The following is a 15,234-nucleotide window of genomic DNA, read 5'->3' on the forward strand; positions in this document are numbered from 1 at the left end:
ATTTGTGGATACTCAACCCACCCTAACAATCTAAATGGGTTCTTAAATAAAGTAGGAAGTTTTATCAAAAGGCAGAGAATAAAATTTGAAGCCACAGAGAGAACTGAACTCATGATGATATGAAAATAATTTAAAAGAACAATGGAACAAGACTGTCAACAGAAAACTACTAAGATAATGTCCCTGTGGTTTCAACAGTTGCAAGGCCAAACTTTCAGGTCATGCCTTGTAATTGGTCTTTCCAACCAAATCATTTCCACAAAACTGCAGAACATCTGCAAAAACAAGGCCTAGAAACAGATGTCTGATTTATAATCAACCTAACCATTAGTAAAAACAATTGTCCTCAAAGGAAGCCTCCAATGACTAATATGTCCTTTATTTTATTCTTAGGAAAATTCTACAACTGGAACTTCTCAATATTGATGGATCTCTGATAAACATTCTGGCCTTTTCCTCATATTCCCCTTAAATACTGAGAAACTGAATTTAAGATGAATATGGAATACTCTAAATTTTTGGTGGACACTGGAGCTACTCTGTCAACTTTAAACCTAACTCTTCTAAAACAATAGGTTCCATAGAGTCAAAACAGGTGTATCTTTGGTGTGGGTCAAATCCAATCCAACAGAAATTTATGTCTCAACCAACCAGATGTCTCTTGTACTTTTAACTATTAAAAAAAAGAAAAAAGAACAAAAAAGAAACATTCCTTCTTGCTGTGTGACTCAGCTCCAATTAGCCTATTGGGAAGAGATCCTTTGCCCAAATTGAAAGAAAAAATTTGATTTGCTCCTAATGGAGAACTTACTTTGGAATTCCTTAAACAAACAGAACCTGAGATGTTATGCTCTCCGTAAGCTGCACTCGATATGAAGGAAACAAACCTCTGATAACGTCAATCTTTCTTAGTACTTGAGTCCCTGTGGGCCATTTACACTCTGATATTGGTAAAATAAAGAGTACTAAGCCAATAAAGATACAGTAAACACTTCTAGGCCTTTTGCCAAATGTCCTCAATATCCACTAAAACTTAAAGCCATTGAAGTTCTCAGACCTTTAATTGAGGACCTAATCTTTCAAGTTCTAATTATACCACTCAACAGTCCATGTAATATACCAATCCTATCAGCTTAAAAACCCAGTGGTTGAGCTTGGCCTTTTGTCCAAGAACTAAGTGCTTTCAATAAAATAGTGATTCCTTGCTTTTCTGTTGTTCCAAATCCAAATACTCCTCTATCTCAGGTCCCTCTAAATTCACAATGTTTATAGTTGTAAATTTATGTTCAGCAGTTTTTAGCATCTGGATAGCCAGTATCTATTTGCCTTCACTTAAAATAATCATCAATATACCTAGACTGTAAAATTCTAAGGTTTTACTGAAGCACCCTATTATTTTTTCAAGAGCTCTTTCAATATTTAGGCACTTTACGATTCTCTGAAGCTGCAACACTTTTACAATACGTAGGTAATTTATTACGCTCACTTAGTAAAGAGGCCTCTGTAAGAGACTTTATTTAGCTACTACTAAAACTGGCACATAAAGGACACAAGATGTTAAAAGAAAAATTACAGTGTTCCAAAAAAACTGTATATTTACTTAGGTCATGAATTAAATGCTTCAGGAATTCACATACCTCCTAAAAAGATAAAATTAATTCAAGAATTTTGTAGACACACAACTCAGAGACAGCAGAGATGATTTTTGTATCTAGATGATTATCACAGACTTTGGGTTCCAAACTTTTCATTGATGGCAGTGCCCCTAATGAATTAATCAATACAACCATATCTGAGCCCTTTTCCATAGGATGATAAAAATGAATAGGCTTTTAGAATTAAATTTGACATAACAAGCATTACCTGCCTCAGGACTATCAAAAACTATTCTAAAGAGTTTATCCTATTTGTCCACAAGAGAGATAACCAACCCCTAGAAATGTTAAATAACTAAAATGGAAAAACCCTAAAGCTATTGCATATTATAGTCTATAACTTGATGCAATTGCTTGTGCTTACTCAAATTGCTTAAAATCTATAGTGACAGTTGCCAAATTAGTCGAAGTTTCAGAATTAACTTTGGGAAATGATATCTATTTACAAACACCACACACTGTTCAAAGCCTTCTAAATTCAAGGCTAACCTAACATTTTTCCTCCAGCAGATGGATCTTTTATGGGAGCCTTCTACTTTCACCTCCAAATCATCCCTACAGTGCTGCAATGTCCTTAAACTTGCTACTCTGCTAACTTTACCTGACAAATGGGAATCCCATGACTGTAAAAATGGTAACTTCACGATGATGATTCCATGCCTACATTTATGTATTCTCTCTTAATCAATCCAGACCTTGTTTTATTTGCTGATGGTTCCTACCTTAAGAATTCCAATGGTAAATTCCAAGCAGACAATATACCATCACCACTCGATATAAACTGATTAAATGAGGTCGACTTCCACAATTTCCTTCTGCCCAGCAGGCTGAACTTGACACTGTTTCCCAAGCATGTTGACTGCCTGTAGAAAAATCTGTTAACATCTAAACTGATAGTAGGTATGAAGTTGGTGTAATCCATGATTTTTGCATATTATAGAAACAAAGAGTACTTCTCACTACTGCTGGTATTCTAATTAAAAGCAGACAACAAGTAATTACTCTCCTGTTTGCCATTTTACTCCCTTCTGTGGTTGCCATTATTAAAATGCAGGCTTACACTAAACAAAACAAAACAAAAACCTGAGCCTAAATATCAAGGAAATGCTCTTACAGGTTTTCTTAAAAAAACAAGACAACAACAACAACAACAAAACAGCTGCTACTGAAACAACTGAAGCTGATTTAGCTGATTTAGGTGAAGACCTTCCTAAACCTGGGATCCTTGAAACCTGATTCACATGGCATGAAAATAATGAAATGTGTGCTTTATTGCCTGACTTTGCTTTTTGTCATCCTACACATTTAGGTCAAAGCAGCAGAAGGTCTGAAACTCTGAACAAAAATGTTGAATAAAAGGAGGTTGTAATTTTAATTGGATTCAAAGCTTTGAGGAAGCTAAAAGGGCCACTTGGTGCTCTGAAGCTTCCTAGAAGAATCTCTTCAGATTTTTACATTCTTTTACTTATCATGGTGTTAATAAAGTAATCCAAATTCTCAGCAAGGATTAGTGGAGAAATTTTCAGAAGGTAGCTACAAATGTATTAATAAGTACTTAATTTGCCAAACCCATACCCCCCCAAAATGGATTCCTGTTTGGAGATGATATTTTCTTCCTCCGTTTGATCCCTTTGGTTGTTTACACTTTAATTTCATTCAGATCATCGTAACTATGAGTTACTATTATGTACTTTTAATAATAGGTCTGTTTTCTAGATAGATTGATGCATTCCCTTGTCACATGGCTAATGTCCTGACAGTGGCAAAGAAGGTATTGGAAAATGTATTTCCAACTTGGGGCATTCCTGCTCCTATTTCCAATGGTCATGGCACGAACTTTACTGAGCAGATTGTTAAAGTCTTGGTAAAGTTATTCCAAGTCAATTGACATTACCATTGCCTCGATCATCCTCATTCTCACAGTAAGTTTGAAAGAACAAATAGCATGTTCTTCTTATTGTTATTATTGTTTTAATTTGCATTCCCTTAATGACAAATAATATTCATCATCTTTTGTTATGCTTATTTGATAATATATATTTTCTTTGTTGAGGAATCTGTTCAGATAATTTTCCTGTTTGTAATTGTGTCATTATCTTGTATCCACAAACAGAAATTTGTATCCACAAAAACTTGTTTATTAGCAAGCACTATTAATAATAATAAAAATTTATTTGTTAGCACTATTCATTTTCTAATGGTATCTTTGAAATTTTCTAGATAAGGATCCTGTCATGTCTGAATTGATATACATTTACTTGTTTTTTTCCATTTTGGATGACTTTATTTGTTTTCTTACCTTATTGTTATTGATAGAATTTCCAGTACAGTAATGAATAGCAGTAGTTGGAATGGGCAATCTTGTCTTGTTACTGACCTTATAAGGAAAATTTTCTGTCTTTCGCCATTTAGTATGACACTAACTATGTGTATTTCATAATTGGCTATCATTTTATTGAGGAAGATCCCTGTTATTCTTAATATTTTGAATGTTTTATTTAAAAAAATAATGATAGATTTTGTCCAAACTTTTTCTATATCAATCGATATGAGTATGTGTGGCTTTTTCTCTTCATTCTTCACCCCAACATTCAGGAAGATCATTGGTACTGCACAAGCACTTGGAAGGGATACAGGTCCTGCTCCATCAGGCCTAGAGGACAAAATATTAGTCGGTACATGTTTCTCAGACCTTAAAATTTAATGGCATTTACCCCACTGGGTTTTAGAATTGTTTGGTACCTGTGACCCATTTTTTAATCCAATTTATTCCTATTAGAATGGGAATGTTTGTCTTTTGCCTGCCCCTCCATTGTATATTGGAAGCAGACAACTTGTTCTCTAAGTTTCACAGATCCACAGACAGAGTGGAATTGTCCTCATAATAGACCAATGGTTGTTAAGATGGGGGAAACAAAGGGCATACTTTACAGTAGGCTCATCTTTGTTTTCATATAGTTTTGTTGTGGAAAGTCAAAGAAAGGGAGATTAAATCACATAGATAAGAGGAAAATCTGAAGGGAGAGTAAACAGTATGATGTGAAGAAGTAGGTTTTAACCAAAACAAAAATTTGACTGAAATATGCTGTTCCTTCAAATTTTATGTAATTATGTCATACCCCGTTTTATTGTCTATCATGAAAGATATCTTCATTGTACTTTCATTTACTCACTTCGTCTTTACCCTCTTTTAAATAGCTACATTGAGGTATAATTGACATACAAAAATGGCACACAGTTCTTGGATACAGTTTGATAAATTTTATCATATGTAATGCATCTGCAAAATCATCACCATGATCCAGATACTGAACATATCCATCTAACCTCTAATGGGTCTAACCCCTTTGAAATTCCTCTATACCGATTACAACCCCATAGCAACCACTGATTTAGTTTCTGTTACTAAAGATTAATTGGCATTTGCTATATATTTAGATAATAATATCGTACAATATGTACCTTTTGTCTTGCGTATTTCCCTCAGAAAAGTTTATTTTGAGATTCAGCTATGTTGATACATATATCAATACTTCATTCCATTTTATAGCTCAGTAGTAGTTCATTATATGGATATGTGATAGGTTGTTTATCCATTCACCAGTTGATGGATGGCTAGTCACAGTGTTTATTTTCCAATCGTCTTTGTTAAAATTAGAGTTGCCATGAACATAAGTACACATATTTTGCATGGACATATTTTGCATATATATATATATATGGGTATAAAAAGAGTCTTTATTCCTCTTGTGTGAATACCTAGGTTGCAAAGGTCACATTGTATGGTAGGTATCTAATATTCATAATAAGAAAAACTTCCAAACTCTTTTTCATAGTTATACAATTTCACTTTCCCTCCAGGAATGAATAAGATCATTTCTCGACATCTATGACAAGGTACAGTATTGGTAATTTTCTTAATTTTGGTCATTTTGATAATTGTAAAATAGTAAGCCATTGTTTTAGTTTCCTTGGCTGCACAAACAAATACCATGCAATGGTTCCACTTAAACAATTGGAATTTATATGCTCGCTGTTTTGAGGCTAAGAGAAAGTGTAATCAAGGCATCATCAAGACAATGCCTTCTTCCCAAAGCCTGGCATTCTGTGGATGACTGCTGGTGATCCTTTCTCCTGGGCTCCTCTGTCACATGGAAACATACATGATAGTTTCTCTTGGCCTCTTCCTTCTGTTGAAATTCTGTTGATGTTCAGTTTCTGGCTACTCTCTCTTTCCCCATCTGAATTTCATTCCACTTATAAATAATAGTGAATAAGATCCATCTATTAGTAATAGGAATAAGACCCGTCCTGAGTGAGGTGGGCTATTCCTTAATTTAAGTAACATCATCAAAAGATCCTACTTACAATGGGTTCACACCCATAGGAATACATTAAGTTTAAGAATATGTATTTCTGGTGTATATACAGCTCCAAACAGCCAAACTCCACACTGTGGATCCTCAAAACACCTGTTCTTTCTACGTGAAAAATACAATCATTCCATCAAGTTATTCTAAAAACCATAAGTCACTTCTGTAACAATGCTAAGTGCAAAGTCTCTTCAAAATTGGTTATGCACTTGGTCTATCATGAGGACAATTGCCTTAAAATGTTTAAATCTTGGCATTGTGGTCATTCACATTTTAACCAGGGAGCTTTTCCTAACACATGTGTGTAATGCAACAGGAAACTATCACATTACTAGCATTAATCTGATAATAAAGCCAGGTATACAACACTACAGATTCATTACCTTAAGAATATATATGCAAAAATCCTCAACCTAATATTACCAAATTGAATCCAGCAGCATATTGATTATACACCATGTTCCAGTGTTTAAAAGACTTGAGCTGTTAGAATCTAGTAAACACCTTAAAATATTTGAATCTAATATTCAAAAATTTACAAGAAATTTTAATCATGGCATACAGTCATTTAAACAGAAAACAGTTGTAAACATTTTAAATGCTTTTATGTTCTTCAACATGGCTTTGTAAATATAATATGTGATAAGACAGTGTGGCTCCATTGAAATGGACTTCAATGGGATGTCTTTAATTTCTAAAACACTGTATATCCTAGAGACTCATATCACATTTTACTCTGTAGTGGTGGCAAACTTGTGTTTGGGTGAGTTCATGTAAGTCCTAGCAATTCTGCTACCCATCTGTCATGGTCAGGTTCATGTGTCAATTTGGTCAAGTTGTGGTACCTGTTTGTCTGGTTGGGCAAGTGCTGGCCTGTCTGTTACAATGATGACATTTCATAGAATTAGATCATGATCACGTTGGCTGCATCCACAGCTGATTCCATTTGTAATCAACCAAAGGGGAGTGTCTTCTGCAATGAGTGCTGCTTAATCTAATCACTGGAAGCCTTTTAAGGAGGATTAAGAAGAGACAGGCTCTATTCCTGCTGTAGCTGGTGAGCCTTTTCTCTGGAGTTCATCCAGACCCTCCATCAGAATCCTTGGTTTCACAACCCGCCCTGCGGAGTTTGGACTCTGCATTCCCATGGTCACATGAAACACTTATAAATTTTATATTTGCAAGTGTTCCCTATTGATTTTGTTTCTCTGGAGAACCCTAACTAATGCATCTTGGTACCAGGAGTGGTTCTTAAGGAACAGAATCTTAAAAATGGGTTTTCATGAATGGTATTCTACTCTGACTGGGCTCAAAGGCACTAAGGACTCTGATTCCCATAGTCAGAATGACACTTCCAATCCATGGAGTGAGTTGGCAAAAGAGATAGTCAAAATATCACCATTCGATTCTCCTAATGCTTTGCTTGTACAAAGCCAGGCTCTGGGAGATAATGTTTTGGACATGTTTACAGCGTTTTTGGAAATAAGAGGTATAGAGATGTTGGCTGGCTTTGTTAGATACACTGGCTACACTAAGGAATGAAAGGGATGGGCTTAAGGCGTCAGACGAGAAGCTTCAGTGCCGGCTGACAGATGTAGACGTTTCTATGAGTATCCTGAAGGAAAATCTTATTTCCTGTACCTGTAGACTTGAGATCTCTCTAAATGAGACTCAGAATCTTATCGTCAGAGTAGCAACTTTACAACGTAAACTGAAATCTCAATGTTGTGTGGGGACTCCCATTAAAGTGAGGACATTGATTGGAAAGGAGTGGGGCCCTAAAAAATGGGATGTTGACATATGGATCGGTAATGATGTCAGGGGTGAGGTTGAAAACCTTCTCTAGATAACCTTGTAATAGTTTGCCCTGAGGACATAACCACACCACCTCCAGCCTGCCTTGAGTAGTTGGCCACCCAACCTCCTCCTGAAGGGATTAGCCCTAGAGTGATATAATCCTGTTTCACCAGATGAAACTGCAAAGGAAGCCCTGAAGCAAATGGCTTGGAAGATATTTTTAATTCTTTTCATGGCCCACCCCCACCACCCCTCATTTCTTCCAGATCTATAACTTGACTAAAGTCCCAACAGGCCCCTAAAGGTGAGGTACAAAGTATCACACATGAGGAAGTACATTATACTCCAAAAGAACTGTATGAGGTTTCCAATTTATATAGACAGAAATCAGGGGAATATGTGTGGCAATGGATTTTAAGGGTGTGGGATAATGGTGGGAGGAATATAAGGCTGGATCAGGCTGAATTTATTTATATGGGCCCACTAAGCAGAGATTCTGCATTCAATGGTATAGATCAAGGGGTAAGAAAAGGTATTAACAGTTTGTTTGGATGGTTGGTTGAAACATGGATCAAAAGGTGGCCAACATTACCTGAGGTTGAAATGACAGAACTGCCCTGGTATAATGTAGATGAGGGGATCCAGAGGCTTAGAGAGATTTGAACGTTAAAGTGAGTTTATCATGCAAAGCCTGCTCTTACACCCCAAGAATGTCCGGAGCATGCACCTTTTACCAGAACAGTGAGAAATATTTTGTGAGACCAGCACCATCATCCCTGAAGAGCTCTGTGGTTGCATTTCTCTGTAGGTCAGATATTACTGTGGGAAATGCTGTCACTGAGCTGGAATCCTTAAACACAATGGAGATGATGGGATCCCAAGTTGGCAGAAGCTAGGTGGCAGCACTTAATCGCAAAAGACAGGGTAGACATGGCTATTATAATAGCAAACTCAAAGCAGGTATCAAAATTATATGACTCGCAGAGATTTGTTGCATTTCAAGTAAATTATGGGGTACCTAGAAATACAATAGAAGGGCAGTCTACTAAATTCTTGTTTGAGCTGTATAAGCAAAAGTGTTCTAGGTCAAGTGAACAGAAGTCTAACATGAATTACAAAAACAAAGGGCCACAGCCCCTTAATCAATATCCAGACTTGACACAGTTTTCTGACCCAGAGTCCCTTGAATGAAGGAGAGGCCAGGTTCCTTTGGGGGAGAACTGTGATACACTGCCACAACTTTATACTGTTAATCTTCCACCAATCCTTCCCCAAAGAGACCAACAGCCTCTTACCAGAGTAACTGCATTGGGGTAAAGGAAATTATCAGATATTTCAGGGATCATTAGACTCTGGTTCAGAAGTGACATTAATTCCGGAGACCTAAAATGTTACTCTGTCTACCAGTCAGAGTAGGGGCTTATGGAGGCCAGGTGATCAATGGCGTTTTAGCTCAGGTCCATCTCACAGTGGGTCCAGTGGGCCCCTGGGCCCATTCTGTAGTTATTTACCCACTTTCAGAATGTATAATTGGTATAGACATATTGAGCAACTGGCAGAATCCCCACATTGGCTGTCTAACTCATGTAGCGAGTGTTATTATGGTGGGAAAGCCCAAGTGGAAGCCACTAGAACTACCTTTCCTGAGCAAAATAGTAAATCAGAAGCAATACCGGATTCCTGGAGGGATTGCAGAGATTACTGTCACTCTTAAGGACTTGAAGGATGCAGGGCTGGTGATTCCCACCATACCCCCATTCAAGTGTCCTATTTGGCCTTCACAGAAAACAGATCAGTCTTGGAGGATGACAGTCAATTATTATAAACTCAAACAGGTGGTAACTCCAATTGCAGCTGCTGTTCCAGATGTAGTATCATTGCTTGAGCAAATCAATAAATCCCCTAATACCTAGTATGTAGCTATTGATCTGGCAAATGCTTTTTTCTCAATAGCTATTAGTAAGGACCACCATAAACAGCTTTCTTTCAGCTGGCAATATCAGCAATTTACTTTCGCTGTCCTACCTCGGGGTTTATCAACTCTCCAGCTCTATGTCATAATCTTGTCCTCAGGGACCTCGATCATTTCTCCCTCCCACAAGACATCACACTGGTCCATTATATTGATGATATCATGTTGATTGGATCTAGTGAGTAAGAAGTAGCAACTACTCAAGACTTACTGGTAAGGCATTTGTGTGTCAGCGGATGGGAAATAAATCCAAAAAAATACAGGGGCCCTCCACCTCAGTGTAATTTCTAGGTGTCCAGTGGTATAGAATGGTGGAATGGGGCACTTTGAGCTATCCCTTCTAAGGTGAAGGGTAAGTTTCTGCATCCAGCCCCAACTACGACCAAAAAAGAGGCACAATGCTCAGATGATCTCTTTGGATTTTGGCAACAACATAGTCCTCATTTGGGTGTGTTACTCCAGCGCATTTATTGAGTGACTAGAAAAGCTGCTAATTTTGTGTGGGGACCTGAACAAGAGGAGGCTCTATGACAGATTCAGGTTGCTGTACAACTGTTCTGCCATTTGGACCACATGATCCAGCAGATCCAATAGTGCTGGAAGTGTCAGTAGCAAATAGAGATGCTGTCTGGAGCCTTTGACAGGTCCCTATAGGAGAATCACAACACAAATCCTTAGGATTTTGGAGCAAAGCCTTACCATCTGCTGCACATAACTACTCTCCTTTTGAGAAACAGCTTTTGGTCTTCTACTGGGCCTTAGTAGAGATTGAACACTTAACCATGGCCCATCAAGTTACCATGAGACTTGAGTTGCCTATCATGAGCTGTGTGTTGTCGGACCCACCAAGCCATAAAGTTGGGCATGTGCAGCAGCACTCTATTGTAAAACAGAAATGATATATATGAGATAGGGCCAGAGCAGGTCCTGAAGGCACAAGTAAGTTACATAGAGAAGTGGCCCAAATGCCCATGGTCTCCACTCCTGCCACATTACCTTCTTTTTCCAGACCAGAGTTATGGCCTCTTGGGGAGTTCCTTACAGTTAATTGACTGAGGAAGAGAAAACTCGGGCCTGGTTTACAGATGGTTCAGCACAATGTGCAGGTACCACCCAAAAGTGGACAGCTGCAGCACTACAACACTTTTCTGGGGTGTCCTTGAAAAGTGGTGAGGGGAAATCCTTCCCATGGGTAGAATTTTGAGTGGTGCACCTGGTTGTTCATTTTGCTTGAAGGAAAACTGGCCAGAGGTGCATTTGTTTACTGACTCATGGGCTGTTGCTAATGGTTTAGCTGGATGCTCTTAGAAAGAGCATAAATGGAAAATTGTTGACAAAGAGCTGGGGAAGACGTATGTAGATAGACCTTTCTGAGTGGGCTAAAAACATGAACATATTTGTGTTCCATGTGAATGTGCACCGAGGGTGACTTCAGCAGAGGAAGGTTTTGATAATCAAGTAGATAAGATGACCCATCCTGTGGATATCAGTGAGCCTCTTTCTGCAGCAACTCCTGTCTTTGCACAATGGGCTCATAAACAAAGTGGTCATGGTGGTAGGGATGGAGGATATACATGGGCTCAGCAACATGGACTTCCACTCACCAAGACTGACTTGGCTACAGCCACTGCTGAGTGCCCGATCTGCCAGCAGCAGAGACCCACACTCAGTCTCCAATATGGCACCATTCCCTGAGGTGACCAGCAACTACGTGGTGGCAGGTTGATTATATTGGGCCACTCCCTTCATGGAAGGGGAAGCGATTTGTTCTAGCTGAAATAAACTCATACTATGGATATGGGTTTGCTTTCCTTGCAAGCAATGGTTCTGCCAAAACTACCATCTGTGGGCTTACAGAATACCTTATCCATCATCATGGTATTCCATATAATATTGCTTCTGATCAAGGAACACACTTCACAGCAAATGAAGTGCAGGAATGGACACATGCTCATGGAATTCTCTGATCTTATCATGTTCCCCATCATCCAGAAGCAGCTGGATTGATAGAATGGTGGAATGGCCTTTTGAAAATGCAATTACAGTGCCAACTAGGTGGCAATACCTTGACAGGCTAGGGTAATATTCTCCAGGAAGCTGTATATGCTCTGAATCAGCATCCAAAGTATGGTGCTGTTTCTTCCATAGCCAAGATCCATGGGTCCAGGAACCAAGGGGTAGAAATGGGAGTGGTGCCACTCACTATTACCCCTAGTGATCCACTAGGAAAATTTTGTTTCTTGTCCCTTTGACCCTGAGGAGCTCTGCTGTCTACAGGTTTTAGTTCCCAAATGGGGAGTGCTCCCTCCAGGAGAAACAACAATGATTCCACTGAACTGGAGGTTAAGACTGCTACCTGGTCACCTTGGGCTACTTATGCCACTGGATCAACAAGCCAAGAAGGGGATTACATTATTGTCTGGGGTGATTGATCCTGGCTGTCTGGGGGAAGTAGGACTGCAACTACATATTAGGGGTAAAGAAAAGTTTTCTTGGAATATAGTAGATCCACTCGGGCATCTTTAATACTACCATGCCCTGTGATTAAAGTCAATGGAAACTGCAACAACCCAATCCAGGCAGGACTGCCAATGACTCCAAAACTTCAGGAATGAAGGCCTGGGTCACCCCACCGGGCAAAAACCACGGTCAGTTGAAGGTCTTGCTGAGGGTAAAGGGAACATGGAATGAATAGTGGAAGAAGGTAGTGACAAATATGGATTTCAACCACATGACCAGTTACAGAAATGAGTACTATAATGCTGTTTTGTTCATGTTATATTATTTAAGTTGTTAGGATATCAAGTTTAAGAATGAATGTTGCCCAAGTGTTTGTACCGTATTCTGAAGAGATTTAATGTGTTTCCAGTTACATGCAGGACAGGTGAATATTGTTAAGTAAAAGAAAAAATGTGTGTTTCATTCTTTTTATTTGGAAATTGTGTATGGTTTAAGGTGATATGTATAGCTACCAAGTTGACAAGAGGTGGACTGTCATGGTCAGGTTCATGTGTCAACTTGGCCAAGTTGTGGTGCTTGTTTGTCTGGTTGGGCAATTGCTGGCCTGTCTGTTGCAATAAGGACATTTCATAGAGTTAGATCATGATCACGTCAGCTGCACTTTTATAAATTTTATATTTCATGTGTTGTTGAAAACCAAATAATTTTGGTTCAATACCAAAATTCAAATAATATTAAGATGATCTGATATTATAACGCCCAGTGGATGACTGGGAAGACATGAAAATGAGCACACACTTGAAAGCTGTAGAACTTTGAAAATTAGTTTTCCCCACACTCCATATTCTTTAAGTATAATGAGTCATTTATCTTTAGGTTCACACCCTACTTTTCAGCGCTGGACATTAAAATCCACACATATTTCTACTGATAGCACTGAGATCCCAAACCATAAAATTACTGTGCTCATTTGTTATATACCCCAGAAAAGCCATGTTCTTTTCTTAATCCAATCTTGTGGGGGCAGATCTGCTGTTCAGGAAGGAACTTGATGATTAGATTTTTACCTTGATAAGTCTTAGAATTTATCTGTTGTCATGGAATAATTTTCTTCCAACTTTTTGAGCATGACCTATAGTAAGAAATACATTTTACTTGAGCATATCAAGTAATGACATGTGTGTAACAAGTGAAATTAGAAAGTGAAATTAAAGTATCATGAAATAATATATATATATATAGACTAGAGGCAATGAAATTGATTATTTTCCTTTTTTGTTTGTTTCTTTTTATTATGTATTAGAGAAGTTTTAGGTTTACAGAATAAATTTTGCAAAAATGCTGAGTTCCTATATAACACCCTATTAACACCATGCATTAGTATGGTACATTTGTTACAATTCATGAAAAACATTTTTATAATTGTTTTAGTTTCTTGGGTTGATCATGAAATTGCCATGAAATAGGTTGTATTATATAATGAGAATTTATTATCTTATGGTATTGAGGCTAAAAGAAAGTCATAACTGAAGGCATCATCAAAGTGATGCTTTCTCCTCAAAGATTATGCCATTCTGGGGCTGACAATTCTTGGTCCTCAGTTTGGCACATGGCAGGCACATGGTGGCCTCACCTGGGTTTCCTGTTCTCTTGTTGGTTTCATCAATTTCAGCTTCCTGTAGATGTCTCTCTATTTGAATTTCATTCTGCTTATAAAGGACTCCAGGAAAGAGGATTAAGACATATTGTAATTAAAGTGAGCTACACATTTTTAACTGAAGTAACCTCATCAAAAGTTCCTACTTATAATGGCATCACACCCAAAGGAATACATTGAGTTTAAGAACATGTTTTGCTGCAGTGCATACAGCTTCAAACCACCACACTCCACCCTCTGGACTTCAAAAAGACATATTCTTTCTTTATGCAAAATATGCTCATTCCATCACAATATTCCAAAATTCTATGAGATATTATTAAAATAATGTTTAATACAAAGTGTCATCAAAATCCTTTAGGGTGTGGTTTGTCATGGGGCATAATTCCCCTCTGTCTGTTGGTCTGTATTACTAACAGTCCATTATTTTTAGTATGAAACACTGTGCTTTACAGTCCTGTTTGATGTTTTAATTTTTATTCTATTAACATATATTCAACCTAAAATTTGCCCTTTTAAACACATTCAAATATATATTTAAGCCTTATTAATCACATTCACAATGTGTGCTATTATAACCACCATCCACTACCAAAATGTTTCCATTACTCAAAGGAGGAACTCTGTCCAATTTAAGCATCAACTCCAAATTCCCTTCCCCACCCCATTCCCTGGTAATCCGAATTCTAGATTTTGACTCTATGAAATTGCTTGCTCTAGTTATTTCATATCAATGATTTCAAACAATGTTTGTCCTTCTGTGTCTGGCTTATTTAACTCAACATGATGTCTTCAATTCATTCTGTTGTTGCATGATTAGGTATTGTTTTCCTTTTTTATGGCTGAATAATATTCTATTGTATGTACATACCACATTTGATTTTCCACATAAATTGAGAGAAACTTGGATTGTTTCCATACTTTGGCAATTGTGAATAATCCCATTATGAAGATCACTGTGTGCAAATATCAGTTCAAGCACCTACTTTTCATTCTTTTGCATATGTACCTAGTAGTTGAATTGCCAGATCATATGCATATACTTCTATACTTAGATTTCTGAGGAACTGCCAAACTGTTTTCCACAGTGGCTGCATTATTTTATATTTCACCAGCAAAGAATGAGTGTTCTTATTTCTCTCCATCCTCTCCAACACTTTCAATTTTCTGTTCATTTGATGGTAGCCATTCTAGTGGGTGTGAAATGGTATTTCCATGTGGTTTTTCTTTTTTTTTTCACATGGTCAGGCATCAGGAATCGAACTCGGGTCTCCAGCCTGGTGGGTGAGAATTCTGCCACTGAGCCACCATCCCACCACC

The sequence above is a fragment of the Tamandua tetradactyla genome, chromosome 10 (assembly GCF_023851605.1).
Source record: "Tamandua tetradactyla isolate mTamTet1 chromosome 10, mTamTet1.pri, whole genome shotgun sequence".
Taxonomy (NCBI): domain Eukaryota; kingdom Metazoa; phylum Chordata; class Mammalia; order Pilosa; family Myrmecophagidae; genus Tamandua; species Tamandua tetradactyla.